The sequence below is a fragment of the Phascolarctos cinereus genome, unplaced genomic scaffold (assembly GCF_003287225.1).
Source record: "Phascolarctos cinereus isolate Bilbo 61053 unplaced genomic scaffold, phaCin_HiC Scaffold_3;HRSCAF=262, whole genome shotgun sequence".
Lineage (NCBI taxonomy): Eukaryota > Metazoa > Chordata > Mammalia > Diprotodontia > Phascolarctidae > Phascolarctos > Phascolarctos cinereus.
The window spans coordinates 132650817-132668240 of record NW_027555736.1 but is presented as its reverse complement, the minus strand read 5'-3'; the positions used below and the strand labels follow the sequence as shown (position 1 = coordinate 132668240).

At 36.6% G+C, this 17424-nt stretch overlaps 1 protein-coding gene across 1 annotated transcript in view; it reads right to left on the bottom strand.

Annotated features, from left to right (window-relative positions):
• Nucleotides 1-17424, bottom strand: part of LRRC28 (leucine rich repeat containing 28) — a 188392-nt gene that overhangs the window by 43452 nt on the left and 127516 nt on the right. The gene's annotated exons all lie outside the window — the stretch shown is intronic.

Below are 17424 nucleotides of genomic sequence, written 5' to 3'. Positions count from 1 at the left end.
AAAATGGCTAACAGGGAATAGGTTTCAAAGATAAGCAGGGAGATGGTAATGGAACATCTTGCTCCTCTGCTGAATTCAAGTCACTGAACTCAGGTCAATTATATATATCCTAAGGTACTAAAAAAACTGTATGATGTGATTTTTGAGTGTCAGGAATTGTCAGTGATCTGTCAGTGATTCCAAGGAGAATAATAGAGATACTTCAGGAGGGCAGAAGGGAAAGATCTCAGTTTTCATAAAAAAAAAATAGATTCTTCATAGTGCTCTCCAGTATCTTTCTTCCTCCCCTTTCCAGAGAGATGTCCCACATAACATATAGTTGGTTTTTTTTTTAAGAAGGAAAGAAAATCAGCACAACTGACTCATATACTGAAAGTCTGACAACATGTGTAATGTGTAATATCCATAGATCTTCCACATCCACAAAGGGGTGGGCTGGGGAAGTCTTCTCATATCTCTTTGTTCAAGTCATGTTTGATCTTTATAATTTGTTAACATTCACTTTAAAATTTTTTTGGTGTGTGGTTCTATTTCCTTTGTTGTAGTTACTGTGTACATTCTTTTCTTAAGAGAATCGATTCTACAAACTCTAAGCATGATACTAACTCTTGGCAAAATTCTACATAGTTAATGAATATAGAAAAGGAAGCAATGCCTGAAAAGTGCCAGCATGGCTTCATTAAAAAATGTCATGACTGACTAGACGGAGAGGGGTGGTCAGGGGAATAGTACTGTGAAGTAGATTTGGAACTGGCTGAATGGCTGAACCCAAAGAGTAGTATTAATAAAGTTTGATGTCACCTTGAAAGAATGTCTCTAGTGGAGTGCCACAGAGATCTGTCTTTAGTCCTATGTTATTTAATAGCTTCATCATTTACTTGGATTAAAGGTGTAGGTATCAAATTTGCAGATGACAGAAAGCTGGGAGAGATAGCTAACAGTAGAAGATAGATTCAGGATTCCAAACAATCCTGAGGGCTTAGACTATTGGGCCAAATCTTAGATGAAATTTAATGTCTAAATCAAAGTCTTATACTTAGATTTAAAAAATCAATTTCATAAGTAAAATATTATAAGAGGTGTAGACAGAAATCAGTTTATCTGAAAAAATACCTAAAGGTTTTAGGGTACTGTAAGTTGACTGTAAGTCAATAGTTTGATATGGGAGCCAAAAAAGCTAATGAGATTTTAGGCTGCATTAAGAGAAGAACGGTCTCACTGTACTCTTCTACAGTCATACAATGTCTAGAGTATGATGTTCAGTTTTGGGCACCATATTTTAGAAAGAGCATAATCTTGAGAGTCTATAGAGGAGGTCATCTGGGGCAGTGAAGGGCTTCAACTAGGATACATACAGATGTATATATAACATAGAGAACAGAAGACTCTGGGAATACATGATAACTGTGTTCAAGTATTTTTTAAAGGGTTGTCACATGAAAGGAATACGATTTGTTCTGTTCACACTTAAGAAACAAAACAAAAGAACACTGGGCAGAAACTACACAGAGGAGGGTTTCAATGACTATTACAAGGAGAAGTTTCTTTATAACTATAGCTATTAAAAAATGGAATGGGCTATGAGGGGTAATGAGTGCCTCACCACTAGATTTAAATTTTTTTTCATTTACTTAATTAATCTTTACTTAATTAAACAATTACATCTGAAATCTAATATTCATTTTTTTAGGAAATATTTTGAGTTCCAAATTCTTTCCCTCCCACTCTTTCCCAACCCCTTGAGAGGGCAAGAATTTGATATTGATTATACATGTGAAGCCATGCAAAACATTTCCATATTAGCTATGTCACAAAAGAAAACACACACACACACACACACACACACACACACACACACATGCACAAAACCAAGAAAACATTTTAAAAAGTATGCTTCAATCTGTACTCAAAATTCAACAGTTCTCTCTTTGGAGGTGGTTAACATTTTTTTAACATGGGTCCTTTAGAACTGTCTTGGATCACTGTCTTGATCAAAGAGGCTAAGTCTTTCACAGTTGATCATCCTTACACTATTGCTGTTACTGTGTAAAAAGTTCTGGTACTGCTCACTTCCCTTTTCATCAATTCATGTCTTTCCAGGTTTTTCTGAAAGCATCCTGCTTGCCATTTTTTTTTTAGTGACCTCCTAGCTTTTATTACACATTTCTATAGGTCTACTTCTCATAATAGGTAGCCTTTTCTTTTTTTTTCTTTGATATAAATTTATTTTTAGTTTTCAACATTCACTTCCACAAGTTTTTAAGTTCCAAATTTTTACCCCATCTCCCCCCTCCCCCCACCCCAAGATGGTATGCATTCTGAATATCCCTTTCCCTAGTCTGTCCTCTCTGCTATCTCTCCCCCCTTCTCTTACCCCCTTCCCCTTCTATTTTCCTGTAGGGCAGGATAGACTTCTGTACCCCATTTCCTGTATTTCTTATTTCCCAGTAGCATGTGAAAACATTATTTTAAACATATGTTTTTAAAACTTTAGGTTTCAAATTTTCTCTCTTCCTCCCTCCCCACCCACCCTCATTGAAAAGGCAATCTGCTTGCCATTTTTAACAGCACAATAGTATTCCATTACCATCAGATAACCACAATTTGTTCAGCTATTCTCCAATTGAGGGGAATCTCCTCAATTTCTAATTCTTTGCCGCCATGAAAAGAGCTCCTATAAACATCTTTGTACAAATAGATCCTATTGTGATACATTTCAATCTTTCAATTGTTCTGGGTTAGACCTGACTCAAGTCAGTTCCCTAGTAGTTTAGGCTCTATATTGGAATGAAATGAGACACTCATGTCATTCAGCAGTTAACCAAAGAGATTCATTTAGCCATTGGACAAGGATATTCAACAGGCATATGCATGAAGGACACAGTTACTTGATTCAGCTGCATAAAGCTCACCTGTCTCTGAGTTGCCTATTTTATTCCACCAGCCAAACATCAGAGCCATGCTGAAGTCCTCCTGGTGAGGTCACCTGAAGTGATATCTACTGCCTAAGCCCTTAGTCCCCTGAACTAATCAATAAAATCCTAAGGATGATCTTGATACCTTCAAAGGAAAAATTAGCCTAACCTGTAGGAGGATGTATGTTAGGATATCGCTCCCACATCAATATAATGTGACAGCCAGAAAAGTTAATATAAACTTAGGCTGCATTAATATAAATATTTTACCTAAAGAGAGGGAGGTGATAGTTCCATTATATTCTACTTTAATTAGACCACATCTGTAGTAACATGTTTAGTTCTAGGCATTACATATTGAAAGGTCGCTGACAAGCTTGAATATATCCAGAGGAGGCCAACTAAGATATTGATCAAACCAGAAATACAATATGAAGATGAACGAAATGAAGGATGTTTACCCTGCAGATGAAAAGATACAGAGTGGATGTGATAGCATTCTTGAAAGATTTGAAGTGTCATTTGGGAGAGGGATAAGACTTGTTTTGCCTGCCTCTGGAGGAGAAAACTGAGTAGAAGTAATAGGGAGGTAGATTTTGGTTAATATATGGAAAAGCTTCCTAACAAGTACCTGTTTAAAGATGGATTACCTCAAAGGGAAGTTAATTTCCCATAAGTAGAGGTCTTGAAGTAGATGTTGAATGATCACTTATTGAGGATGTTCACAAATAAGATTCATTATTTGTGTAGAAGCTGGGCTGGATAACCTTTTTGGTCATCTCTTTTACCATATGTGTATACAGTATTATAAGCACTTCTGCAATTATTTTTTTCTGTATTTCTTTGTAATTAACAAAGTATTCTATTTGAAATACTCTATGTGAAAGATGGAGTGGTGTCAAACTCAAAGAGAAACAAGGGCCACTAAACCATATATAAGGATTCTTATAGGTGCATGTTGACTTAGAAAACCATACATTAACATTATTTATATTTTATTTATTTTGTTAAACATTTTCCAATTACATTTTAATCTGGTTCAGGCTTTACTTGGGAATATTGTAGGCAGTGCTGTGGCCCACAGGTTGTATGTTTGACTACTCTGGTGTAATAGGCAGAGTGCTGGACTTGAAGTCAAGAAGACCTAACTTGGAATCCTATCTCAGACACTTTTTAGCTATGTCACTTAACTAGGCAAGTCACTTAACCTCTCTCGGTCTCAGTTTCTTCATCTATAAAATGGATATATTAGCACCTAACTCAGGATTGTAGTAAGGATCAAATGAGGTTACATACATATGTATATGTATGCTCACACTCATATATATATATATATATAATTATATATATATATATGTATATGTATATATGGAAAGAGAGAGAGAGCGAGAGTGAGAGAGAGAGCAGGGCAGCTCCATGACACAATGGATAGGGTGCTAGGCCTGAGGTCAGGAAGACTCTGTGAGTTCAAATCTGGCCTCAGACATTTATGAGCTGTGTGACCCTGGGCAAGTCACTTAACCCTGTTTGCCTCAGTTTCCTCACCTGTAAAATGAGCTGGAAAAGGAAATAGTAAATCACTTCAGTGTCTCTGCCAAGAAAGCTCAAATGGGATCACAAAGAATTGGACATGACTAAATAACAAAACAATAACAAAATTTATAAAGTGCTCTTCAAACCTTAGAGAAATATATATACTAGTTATTATTACTATGAAGGGAAGTTTTAAAAATGTTTTGTAGTGATTTAAGTACCTATTGACTTTTCCTATCTGATCATAATAGACTATACAAGACTATATTCTTAGGTACATTAAAAAGCATACTGCTTTAAGATTAGGCTTGACATGACCCAAGTTAGGGTTAGATTACAATTTATCTTTCAGAGAGTAATGCTTTCCTCTTTCTATTTCCTATTAGCATATGGAAGCTACTAAAGCACAGAGCTTTCAGGAGAGGGCTCTGAAATTCTATTCAAGCTGACACAGCACAACTTGCTAGATAGGCTGGAGTAGAATTAATTACCTTGCAAGAGAACAGGCAGCAGTGGTTATTCTGTGACAGTCTCATTATGACACTAGCTTAGTTAATTTAATGTAGCTTATCAATGCAGTTGTCAATCATCATTTAATTGACAGATTGAAACGTACTATTTGATGCTATTGACAAACAATAGTATTTTATATATGGAAAATCTGTGAGATGTTTTTATATTTTTAAAACCTAAAAATCTGGTTACCACAATTAACTTTGGAATAGGCTATTCATTCACTAACTAATAAGGTCAAGATTTTAAAAAAGCATCATAAAACTGAGGTAACAACTTTAAGAGGTAGTTTATTTTTTCCTTCTATTAATGTTTATGTGTCGATACCATGTAATATTTTTAAAAGCCCTATTTAAGAAAAATACTAGGCATGTGAACTTTATAAAGTAAGGAAGTTCTCCATCTGCTACAAAGAACTTTTTCATGTGGCTTCTGCAAGTCCTGGATTCTGTCTAAAACATTTCCACTTTCCTTCTTTTAGACTCCCAGATCAAAGAACTTTCTTTCAGAAATAAGCAAAAGCTATGATTTCTGAACAAACTCCATTTTTATTTTTTTAAACCTCAAGGCATTAGCATATGTATTCCACATGGCTGAAGATGGAACAAAAAGGTCTTGTGTATCTGTGCTGGTGTTTTTTTAACCATATCAGGAAAGCAAGCATGGAGCAACAGCATGTACTGGATAGACTAAAACCTTTGTTTATCACATAGGGACCATTCTAAGACTCATTTATTTTATAAAAAGGTGATTTCTCAATAAAGTGAATGGAAAAATACAGTCAAAGTACCATGTCATTCAATGCAATGGGCCAAAATAATTTGTATGGAATAATACATCAATTTTTATTCTAGTTCAAATAAAATAAAAGCTGAATATCATATAACTATTAGTAACAGCAACAAAAGCATGAGGTATGGGGTTTGTTTACTGTGAATAAATGGCACTCTCCAAGTCCCATTTCTTCTAACAAAACTAAGAATAATTTACAGCAAACTTCCAAAGTCTTTAAAACAAATCTTTTAAATATCTATCAAATAAGTCTTTTGGGGGGTAAAGAAGGACCTCATTCAGACTGGAAACACAAGAGCTTGATCTCACTAGTAAATGGTTATGACCTGCTCTGTTTCCAACCTGGGTTGGTTCGTCCTTCTTTAGGTAGTCTAGTGGCTCACTGCTCCTGAGGGCTCATCATATTGGTAACAGACTTGGTATGGATAGCAGATGACCTAGTCCACTTGAGAGATCCACCAGCCTCATCCTCATGTCCCCTAGTTGAATGGATAACAGATATTCACTTGGATATGTCTTTTGCAAAGATTTATCTTTAACCACTTGAGATAAAGAAAGATTCCGAAATGCTCTAGGTTCTTTTTTAAAAATAATTTTATAAAATAAATATATTATAATTATATGTTATTATATATACATATATAATTATAATTATAAAATAAAAAATATTTTAAACTAAATCACTGTTACAAAAGCAGATTATTTAAGTTTGATGTACTTAACTTTATAGATAATTAATATTTAAAAACAAATTTAATTAAAAATTAAAGTGAATTTTAGTAGTCAAGAGTTCATACTATCCCTAAATTAAACCCTAGAAGAGTCCTTGCTTTCCTTTGTTATGGCTGACAAATGACCAAAGCAGATATTTGTTTCTAAAAGAAAATAGAAATATCTCTAAATACCAAATAAGTTCCAATTTACAGATTCAAGAAAGATGAAAACAAGCACAGATGGGAAAAGAAATCATGCCTGTCTTCCTAACTTAGCTCTGAAACATGCAGTAATGTGCTCTATCAGAACTTCAGGACAGGTATCTGTGCTTTGCATCCCACTCCAGTTCTTTACTAAAGTTCGGCTGATGTTGAGTTTTAGAAAGGGCATGCTGGCCCTTATAATATCTATCAATTTAATGAATTCAGGAAGCGAATGGCAGCTTAATTAATGGGCAAACTTTACCTTTTTTAGGGGGAATCTACAATACTTACTTGCTTCAAGAGTCCAAATACATTAGTCACTCAGCCAAAACAAACAAACAAATTCCAAAACATTCATTAAGTGATTACTATGTGTTAGATGTCTGGAATACAAAGAAAAGGAAAAACAATTCCTGCCCTCAAGAGTTCACATTTTAATAGGTGAGAGAAAATATAAATAACTAGGTATATACAAGATACATAAATAGTAGATGGAAGGTAATCTCAGGAGGGAAAACACTAGCAGCTGGAAAAGAAAGCCTTTTTGCAGAAGGTAGTGTTTGAAGGAAGTTAGAGATATCAAAAAGCATTGGAGAGGAGGATGAGCATATCAGGCATGACGGACAGCCAGTGAAACACTATGGAGTCTGGAAATGCAGTGTTGTGTGTGAGGAAGAAAAGAAGAACTGTGTTGCTGGATCACAGAGTATATGGAAGGGAGCAAGGACTAAGAAGACTGGAAAGGCAGGAAGGGGTCAGATTATGACAAGCCTTACATTTCAAACAGAGGACTTTATATTTGATCCTAGAGGTATTGGGAAACTACTGAGTAGGGGAGATCAGATTTGCCTGTACACTAGAAAAAATCACTTAGGCAGCTGAGTGTCAGATGGATTGGAATGGCAAGACCAATTTATTGCAACAAATAGTCCAGGTGAGAGGTGCTGAAGGCCTAAACTAGAGAAGTTATTGTACGAGTAGAAAAAAGAAAATGTATATATGGGATGCTGAAAAGGTAGAAATTACAAGATTTGGCAATGGATTTCATATATAGGGTGAGTAAGAATGAGTAAGCTTCCACACCTAAGTGACTGAGAGAATGGTAATGCCTTTGACAGAGATAGTGAAGTTGGGAGGAGGGGAGGATTTAGAGAGAAAGATAATAACTTTTATTTTACACACATTGAGTCTGAGATGTCTGAAAGGCAACTGGTAATGTAGGACTGGAGGTCAGAAGAGACAAAGGCTAGATGTGTAGCCTGAGTGTGCCTGTGCTCATGCCTATGCTCATTCATTCTTCCATTCTCTCTCTTTCTGTCTCTCTTTCTCTCTCATTCATATGTACATATCTCCCTCCTTTCATATCTATATTATCTACAGATGCCTATATATATTATTATATATGAATAGATATTTATAGATATAAATCAACGAATCATACCTGTAAATAATATAAATGAACCTACAAGAGCTGACAGGATCACCAAGTGAGATGGTATAAGGAGAAAAGAGAGAGGGCCCAGGATAAAGCCTTGGTGTACATTTGCATTTAGTGGACATGGATTAAGAACGAGCAAAGGACACTGAGAAGTGCTCAGAGAAATAATAAGAGAACTAGGAAAGAGAAGTGTAATGAAAAAGCCAGAGAAAAAAAGAGCAACCAGGAGAAAAATGTGATCAGCTATATCAAAAGCTACAGAAAGGACAAGAAGGATAAGGGCTGAGAACAGTCCATTAGATTTTGAAATTAAGAGATCATTGGTAACTTTGGCAAGAATAGTTTTAATTGAAAGATGAGATCAGAAGTTAGTTGACCGAGTGTTTAGAAGATAGTGAGAGGCCAGGAAATAGAGGTACCCAGGATAGATAACTTCCTCAAGGAATTTAGCAGAAAAGGGGTGAAAAGACATAGAATGTGAGCTATTGTATGGATATTTCATCTGCACTTCTGCTACTAACCCTTGTCATCTCCAGCTAAATAACAATAATAATCGCTCACATTTATAAAAGTTTTGGGCTTTGCAAAGCACTTTACAGATTTCTCATTTGCTTCTCACAACAACCCTGTGAAGTAAGTACTTTTATTATTCTTTTTTTTTTTAACAAAGAATGAAATAGTATGAGAGGAATTAAGTGACTTGTTCAGAGTCACACAACTTCAAGTGTTTAAGGCAGTGTTTGAACTCAGAATTCCTTCTTCCAAGTCCAACAATCTGTGCACTACACCATAGCTGCAGAGGGCCTCAAGGAATACGAGGATAATTGTTTTGTAAGAGTTTATTCACTGATGAAAAGGAAGCATTCTGTCACATTAGCAATTAGGCTGCTTATATTCTAAGCCACCTTCATGCAAGACAGCCATACATTAAGATATCTGTTGTCATTAAACTATAGATGACTATAAACAACAACTCAGGCCCCTCAAAATATCTTTTTAGAGCAAAATGATTTCTACCGAATGGTTCTACAGCATTCCAGGAACCCTAATTACTACTAGGCCATGTCTCTAGCATTATCTGTATGTGAATGGTAGGCAGCAGTGAAGTAGGCAATAGATTTCAGGCTGTAATTAGGAGAACTAAGAGAAGCTAGAGTAAAGCATAATGGACTAGTATGGAAGTGGACTGAACCTGGGGCAGAATCTAAAAGCCAATGGATCATTTAGATCCTCTGGTCTGTAACCAGGTGAAGTAAGGGCACTAAAAATTTTGGGGAAAAACTCATAAGTCAATGCTAGGTATAAGCAAGAGTTGGGATAAAAAGGATGAGGACTAGGGCAAACCAAAAACTAGGTGCAGCTAAGTGAGGCAGTGGATACTGCACTGGGCTTGGAATCAGGAAGTCATCTTTGTGAGTTCAAATATGGCCTCAGACACTTACTAGCTGTGTGACCCTGGGCAAGTCACTTAACACAAGACCCTGCATGTCTCAAGTTCCTCATCTGTAAAATAAGATGAAAGAAATGGCAAGTAACTCCAGTATCTTTGCCAAGAAAATCCCAAATGGGGTCACAAAGAGTTGGACATGATTGAACAACAACAACAACAACAAGACAAACTTTAAGACAGATAATAAGCAGACAGATAGGAGTTAGGAAGACACAAATATCAAAGAGGAGAGAAAAGCCAAATGTCAAAATTTGAAAGTAATGATTAATCAATCAATATTTATTTAGTGCCTATGAAATGTCAGGTACTTTGGAAATTATCCCTTTCCTTAAGGAGTTTATATTCTATCAGGGGAAAAAATGTAAAGGAAATTTGTTTGAGGGGAAACATTTTCGAGGGGATAGCAACTAAAGGGGATAAGGAAAAGTCTCCTTTAAGAGAGAGAATTCAAACTGAGGCTCCAAAGAAGTCAGGAATTCTAAGAGGTGGAGATGAACCAGGAGTCAATTAAAAGCATGGGGATAATCTGACCAAATGCACAGATATGGGGGATGAAATGAAGTGTACAATGAAGAACAATTAGGTCTATTTGACTGGACCACAGAATGTAGGAGTGCGAGTAAAATATAATAATTCTAGAAAGGGAGGTTGCTACCAGATTGTGCTGGGCTTTGAATATTAGAGGGCTTTGTATTTTATCATTAAGGCAACAGAAAATCCCTGGAGCTTTTTAATCTAGGCAGTGATATGGTCAGAACCTCAGCTTTTGGAATACCACTCTGGCAGGTGTGTGGAGGATGGGTTGGAATTCTGAGACAGAGTAAGACATAGGGAATACAATTAGGAGGCTACTACAATAGTTCAGGCAAGAGGTAACGCAGGTCTGACCTAGGACAGTGTTTGTGGGAGTAGCAGGAAAGAGAAAGATATAAGAGATGATGTGTAGGTAGAACTGACAAGATTTGGCAACTGTTTGGATATGGAGGTGGGGGATGGGGAGAGAGGGTGAGAAAATGAGGATGACTTAAGTTGTAAAGTTAGGTGGCTTGAAAAATGATGTTCCTTCAACAGAAAGAGGGAAATTAGGAATGGAGGGAAGATTGATAGGGAAAGATAAGGAGTTCTCTTATGGATGTATGTTTGAGATGCTTCTAAGATATACGACTGGAAATATTCAATAACAAAGTTATAATGCAGGATTTGAGCTCAGGAAAGAGAATAATATTACATGCATAGAATAGGGAGTTATCTTCACAGAGATAGCTAAACCATGAGGCCTGATAAGATGACAACATCATCCATCAACAGCATTTATTAAGTGCTTACTACGTGCCAGGTACAAGGGACATAGGCACAAAAATGAAACAGACCCTGCCCTCAAGAAGCTTACATTCTATTGGGAAAAATAAATACAAGATAATATGGAGGGAGAGGCATTAACAACTAGGCAAATTGGGATGAATATTTCTATAGAAAAAAGATGGTACGTGAGCTAAGCTTTGAAGGAGACTAAGGATTCTAAAATGCAGAGGCAAGGAAATAGTATATCCCAGGAAATGCGGACAGCCTGTGCAAAGACAAGTTTAGTGGAGAGGTAGAATGTTGTGTGTGAGGAACAGCAAAGCCAGCCTGGTTGGACCATAAAACATATGAATGGAAAGTAATTTATAGTAAGGATGTAATGGTGGATTGGAATTAATTAATCTTTAATGCCAAACAGAGGAATTTGTATTTGATCTTAAAAGAAGGAGGGAGCTGCTGGAATTTATTGAGCCAAGGCAGTTATATGATCATAACTGGGCTTTAGCAATAGCAACTTGGCAAAGGAGGATGGACTAGATAGGGGAGAGATTTGAAGCAGAGCAACCAATTAGGAGGCTAATTGTAATAATACACAGAAAGGCGATGAGGACCTGAACAAAGGCAGTAGCTGTTTGAGTAAAGAAGAGATAAATGTAAGATATTGTGGAGGCACAATTTATAGGACATTTGACTGAAAATATGGGAAAAGAGTAAGCTAAGGATGACAAGAGTGACTAGGGGGAAGGGGGTATCCTCAACAGAAATAGGGAAGTTCAAATATACATAGAGAAAAGAGCTCATGACAGAGTTTTACACATATTGAGGGGGCAGGATGATCCAGCAAATGAGAATGAGAAGGATCCATCATGTAAGAAGAGAAACAAAAGTGAGCAGTGTCATAAAAACTTTCAGTATTTAGAAGTAGATGATTAACAGTGACAAACTCTAAAGAGATGGAAGGTTGAGGATTAAGAAAAGGTCATTAGGGGGCAGCCAGGTGGCACAGTGGATAGAGCTCTGGCCTTGGAGTTAGGAGGACCCGTGATCTCAGACACATGACATTTAATAGTTGTGTGACTCTGGGCAAGTCACTTAACCCCAATTGCCTCACCAAAAAAAGGAAAGAAAAGAAAAGAAAAGGTCATTAGGGTTGAAAACAGGAATCAGTGAAAAATCATTTATTAAGCAACATGTGAAGCACTGTGCTAAGGTCTGGGTATACAAATACAAAAATGAAGACAATTCTTGCCCTCAAGGGGTTTATATTTCAATAAGGGAAGATAAAAAATGCCAGAGAGGAGATAATTTGGCTTGAAAAGTTACAGGAATGAGTAGAACTATATAGAAAAATAATGACAGCCCCTTTCTGAAAGCACTAGCAAAGTGGATTTAATTATGCCTCCAGACCTAGAATATGGGGGAGGAAGAGTACAAAGGGACTTTTCTCCAAATGCAATGGCCTCTGACACTTTTGATCACTCTTTTCTTCTTGAAACTCTCTTCAATCTGGGTTTTTGGGACACCACTCTCTGCTAGTTCTCCTCTTATGTATTAGACTGCTCCTTCTCAGTCTCTTTTGCTGCATACTCATTCATTTCAGGCCCTCTAACCATAGGTGTCCAATTAGGCCCTCTTCTGTCCTCTCTCTCTATACTGCTTCACTTGGTGAACACATCAACTCTCATGGATTCACTTAGGTTCTCTATTCTGATCATTCTCAAATCTATTTACCCAATCACGCTGCTATCCTCCTATCTCACAACTCCAACTGCTTTTCAGACATCTTGAACTGGATGTCTAATAAACATCTTAAATTCAACATGTCCAAAATTGAACTCATTATAATTTTTTCCTTATCATTAAGCCCTTTCCCCTTTCAAACATTCCTATTACTGTTGAGGACAACACCATGTTCCCAAGTCCCTCAGGCTTGCAACCTAGGAGATATTTTGGACTACTTACCATCTCTCACCTCCTATATCTAATCTTTGACAAGGCCTATTTACTTCACCTTTACAACATCTCTCAACTATGGCCCCTTCTCTTCCCTGACATTGCCACCACTCTGATGCAGACCTTCATCACCTCACTCTTGGGCTATTGCAATATCCTTCTGGTAGATCCATTGCCTCAAGCCTCTTCCCACTCCAATCTATTCTTCATTCAGCCACCAAAGTGATTTTCTTAAAGTGCAGGTCCAACCATGTCACCCCCTTACTCAATAAATTCCAGTGGTTCTTTATTGCCTCCAAGACCAAATACAAAAGCCTTCGTTGGCTTTCAAAGCCCTTAGTAACCTAGCTACTTCCTAACCTTTCCAGCCTTCTTACACTTTACTCCCCATCATACAGACTTTGATCCAATGACACTGGCCTCTTTGATGGTACAAAAATAAGATAATCCATTCTCTTGCTTACTTGGACATAAAGTAAATGCCCTGTCTTCTATTTTGTCAATAAAGTATGAGGCAAAGTTCTCTTCTGAGAAGGAATAGGAAGGGTGTGATATGGGAGGCTTTAGAAGAGGAGCTTTGGAACTGTCACTTTGGGGAACATGATAGAAAGTCAATTAGGGAACTATAAAAAGACCAACATATAGCAGTAAAGGTAAAATTAAGATGGGATAACATATTTGCCATGTACCTACTCTGGTACACTTGTTTAACTTCTGCTAGCACGACAGTAAGGAATCAGGAGAAGTCAAAGGCACAAGCATTTTCTCTGGTTGTCACATATGCCTGGAATGCTCTCCCTCCTCTACTCTGACTTCTGACCTCCCTGGCTTCCTTTAAGTATCAACTAAAATCTCACTTTCTGTAGGAAGCCTTCCCTAGTCCCTCTTAATTCCAATGTCTTCCCTTTGTTGATTATTTCTCATTCATCCTGTACATAGCTTGCTTTGTAAATAAGTTTGCATGTTTTCTCCTTCATTAGATTGTAAAAACTACTTGAGGGGAGGAACTGTCTTTTGCCTCTTTTTGTATTTCCAGGGCTCAGCACAATATCTGGTACATAGTAGGCATGCATATATGTGTATGTGTGTGTGTGTGTATTTTGTTGTTACTGTTGTTGAGAAGATGACTGCAGAATAAAGTTAAGTAAATATAGCTGGGACTGGCCTAGATGGAGTGGGAGGAAAAGGAAACCACCAATCAAGATTAAATGTTTAAGAGATCACTAGTAACTTTGAAGAGATCACTTCACTTAAGTGATGAGGTTGCAAGACAGATTAAAAATAATTTAAAAGTAAGAGGAGAGAAAGTGAAAGTGGTGAGCATAAATAGTTCTTTCTAAGATATGGGACAATTGCTGGAGGGTAAGATAAGGTGAAGTGTTTTAGGATGTTGAAGACATGGGCATGTTTGTAGGCAGTATGGGAGGACATTGTAGTAAGAGAGAGATTAAAAATTAGAGAGAGAGAGAGAGAGAGAGAGAGAGAGAGAGAGAGAGAGAGAGAGAGAGGGGAGAGAGAGAGAGATAGAGGATGGTTATAAGGGAAATCTGCCAGAGAATATGGGAAGAGACAGGACCAACGGTACATGTAGGGTACAAGGGCTGGCACTGATGAGCATAAGGGCAATTCTTCATCATAGACTGGAATACAGGAGGGAATGGGGGATGATATCAAGGGTTTTCTGGATGTAGAGAAAAGGAAAAGACAAATACACTGCAAATAGCCTCTATTTTTTCAGTGAAGTATGAGGCAAGGTTCTCTTCTGAGAGGGAATGGGTAGAGTATAGTATGGGAGGCTTTTAGGAGAAAAGCTCTGGAACCGCCACTTTGGTTAATGCGATAGTAAGTCAATGAAGGAAATATTATAGAAGTGAAAGTCTAATTAAGAATTACATATGTCTAGTGTATCAGCTCAGCAGAGTGTATGATTTTCTTTATCACTGAGGGAAAGAATTAGGAGAAGTCAAAGGCAAAGCAAATGAAGAATAGGTTGAAGGTACCAGAACCAGGAAAGAATTTGGAAATGCTGTTTCTTGCTTTGGGCTCAACAGCTGTTACATATTTTCTGTTTAGAGAGAAACCAACCCTAGCATGGCTTATACAATGTTCTGTAACAGTGAAGAAAATAAATGAGAGCACTTGGCTGAGATGAAGAGTGTGAGCATGTATGGGTTTGTAAGGATGGGAAAAGCAGCAATTTCGGGCAGGTATACCCTCACCAGCAGACAAAAAGAATGGTGATGGCAACCAAAGTGTCCATGGGGCTGAGTGACCCTAATAAAACCCTGAAATAAGGATATTAATGTGACCACATTATGTGGTCTGAAAGAATGTCTAACACTTCACAGGATTATTCCTGGCACCAAGGGGGAATACATGACTGAGGAAACATGAAAACAACATGGTTACTCACACTTGCATTCCTACTCATGAAGACAAATAATCCTTATCTGCTTATGGCTTTGGAAAATCTGTGCATGGGCTTATATATACCTGCCCTATAAGATGGTGATTAGAGAATAAGGAATATTCATTCTTCAGAAAAAAATGTCAAATTGTTTCTTTTCCTTTGTCACATCATTCCCATTCTTGATCTGTTTACTTAGGAAGGCTGCTTGTTTCTGAAAGTTTTCTTTGTTTAATTAGCTTTTTGAACAAATAATTTAATTGTTACTTAGGGAACAGTAATTTCCAAAAAATTATGAAAGTTAACTGTTGGTTGATTAAGTGAATTTAATTTTTCCAGTGTTTTAAAGAGTTCTTGAAGAGATTTTCGAGTTGGAAAATAAAAATAAAATATATAATGTGTTGGCCAAAGTTTCTTTTCTTCCAAGGGAACAATGACAGTTCATTGCCCTCAGAGATAAATTATTCATAAAGAAAAAAGAAAAATGCTTTTGTGAATAAAAAAGCATCAGAGTTATTATGACAACTTAAGGCTCTTTAGGGCTTCATATTTCAATTTTTAAATGGCCTTTTTTTGTTTACAAGTTAGTGAAATAATTCAGTTCTCAGTGAAAACAAATGCACTGCTTATCCTAGAGGCTTATGTTCTTTGACATATAGTGAGTCAAATTAAATCACTTATGAATCTATGGTGGATAATATATTACTATTAGCCACATGAGATTTGTAATTCAGCAGGTGGTATAGCCTATTATAGAAACCTTTAAAATAATACAGTTTTTTATTTTTAAATTTTTTTGGTCTGGCTCTCTTACTGATTATAGCATCTTGGTATTTTAGTAAAAATTCTAGTGTTTTAGTAAAAGGAATTTATCTCTTTAGTTGGAAGTCAAGTTTTCATTAGTGTCCACCTTTTTTTTTTCTAAACATGCCACATCCTTTGTCAAATAAATTCAATTGGATTCAAATAAATGGGTTAACACGAGTTTTGTAAACTGGGGCAAGTTACAAAGGCCTTTCTGATCTTTAGTTTCTTCTTGTATAAAAAGGGGAGTCAGATTTTGATAGTACTTTTATTATTTACTTCACAAGGTTGTTGTAAGGGTAAAGTAAATGGTAAAGTGCTTTATAAATGTGATAGGAATAAGGCATTTTGGGTAACGCCTAACTCAGGCCAGTCCAGTGATTTGGGTTTGGGGATTAAAATGCAATAAAGTACTTATAGATCATGAAATGCAATACAAACAATTCTACTGACAAGAGATTAAAAGAACCAATTTTAAAAGGATATCAACTCAAATACAATACTGCTCTTTTCTTCTACAAGTCCTCATGTCGACCAGCCATCTTAGGTCAGAAAGGCATTCCCAGAAGGCTGCAGAAGCTCAAGAAAATTTTGGATACTAATTTCCCTTGGCCTTGACCTTTTATGCCTTAGAAAGCAAGAAAATTCAATAGCTTCCTCAACCACTTAAAGGACCAGCCCACATCAAAAAGGTCCCATTATGTAGGGACTAGACCTATGATTGATGACTCTGGAGGAGAGAATGAGGCTAATGACTTTGTGCAGCTCTATTTCACTTAAATCCAATTCACAAACAAATCAGACATCACCCTCATGATATTATTGGTCCTCTTCAAAAAATGAAGGACAAACTACAAGGCTTATGACTTCATTGATGACCTTGTAGATGAGGAAATTCTAACTTTAACTCTCTCAGTTTCTGTCTCTAGCTGTCATTGCATATCAGCATCTTCTCTACAAATTACAGTCTTAGCTTCTCAGAGCACTAAGAATTGTTAAGGATTGCACAATAGCTAAGAATTGCTGTGAATTGCTAAGAGTCACACAACCAGTATGTGTCAGAAGTTGAACTTGAACCCAGGTTTTCCTGGCTCTGAGGACAACTCTGGAAACATTATGCCACTCTGAGTCTCCTTATATATGTGAACTACTACTACTGCTATTAATATTTCAATTTCACTTTCAGAATACTTATATCTTGTCACATTTCAAACTTTAATATAAAAATCTATTTAAAAATTAAAAATATGAGAATATTTGTAGAAGTGCCTTCTGGGTATAAAAAGATATTTCAACAGCAAAAATAGAAGACTTAGGACTTAAAATACGCTTTCTTTGTTAAACAGTAATGATATATTGTATATTATAAAAACTGAATAAATGTGCTTAAAGAAAACAAA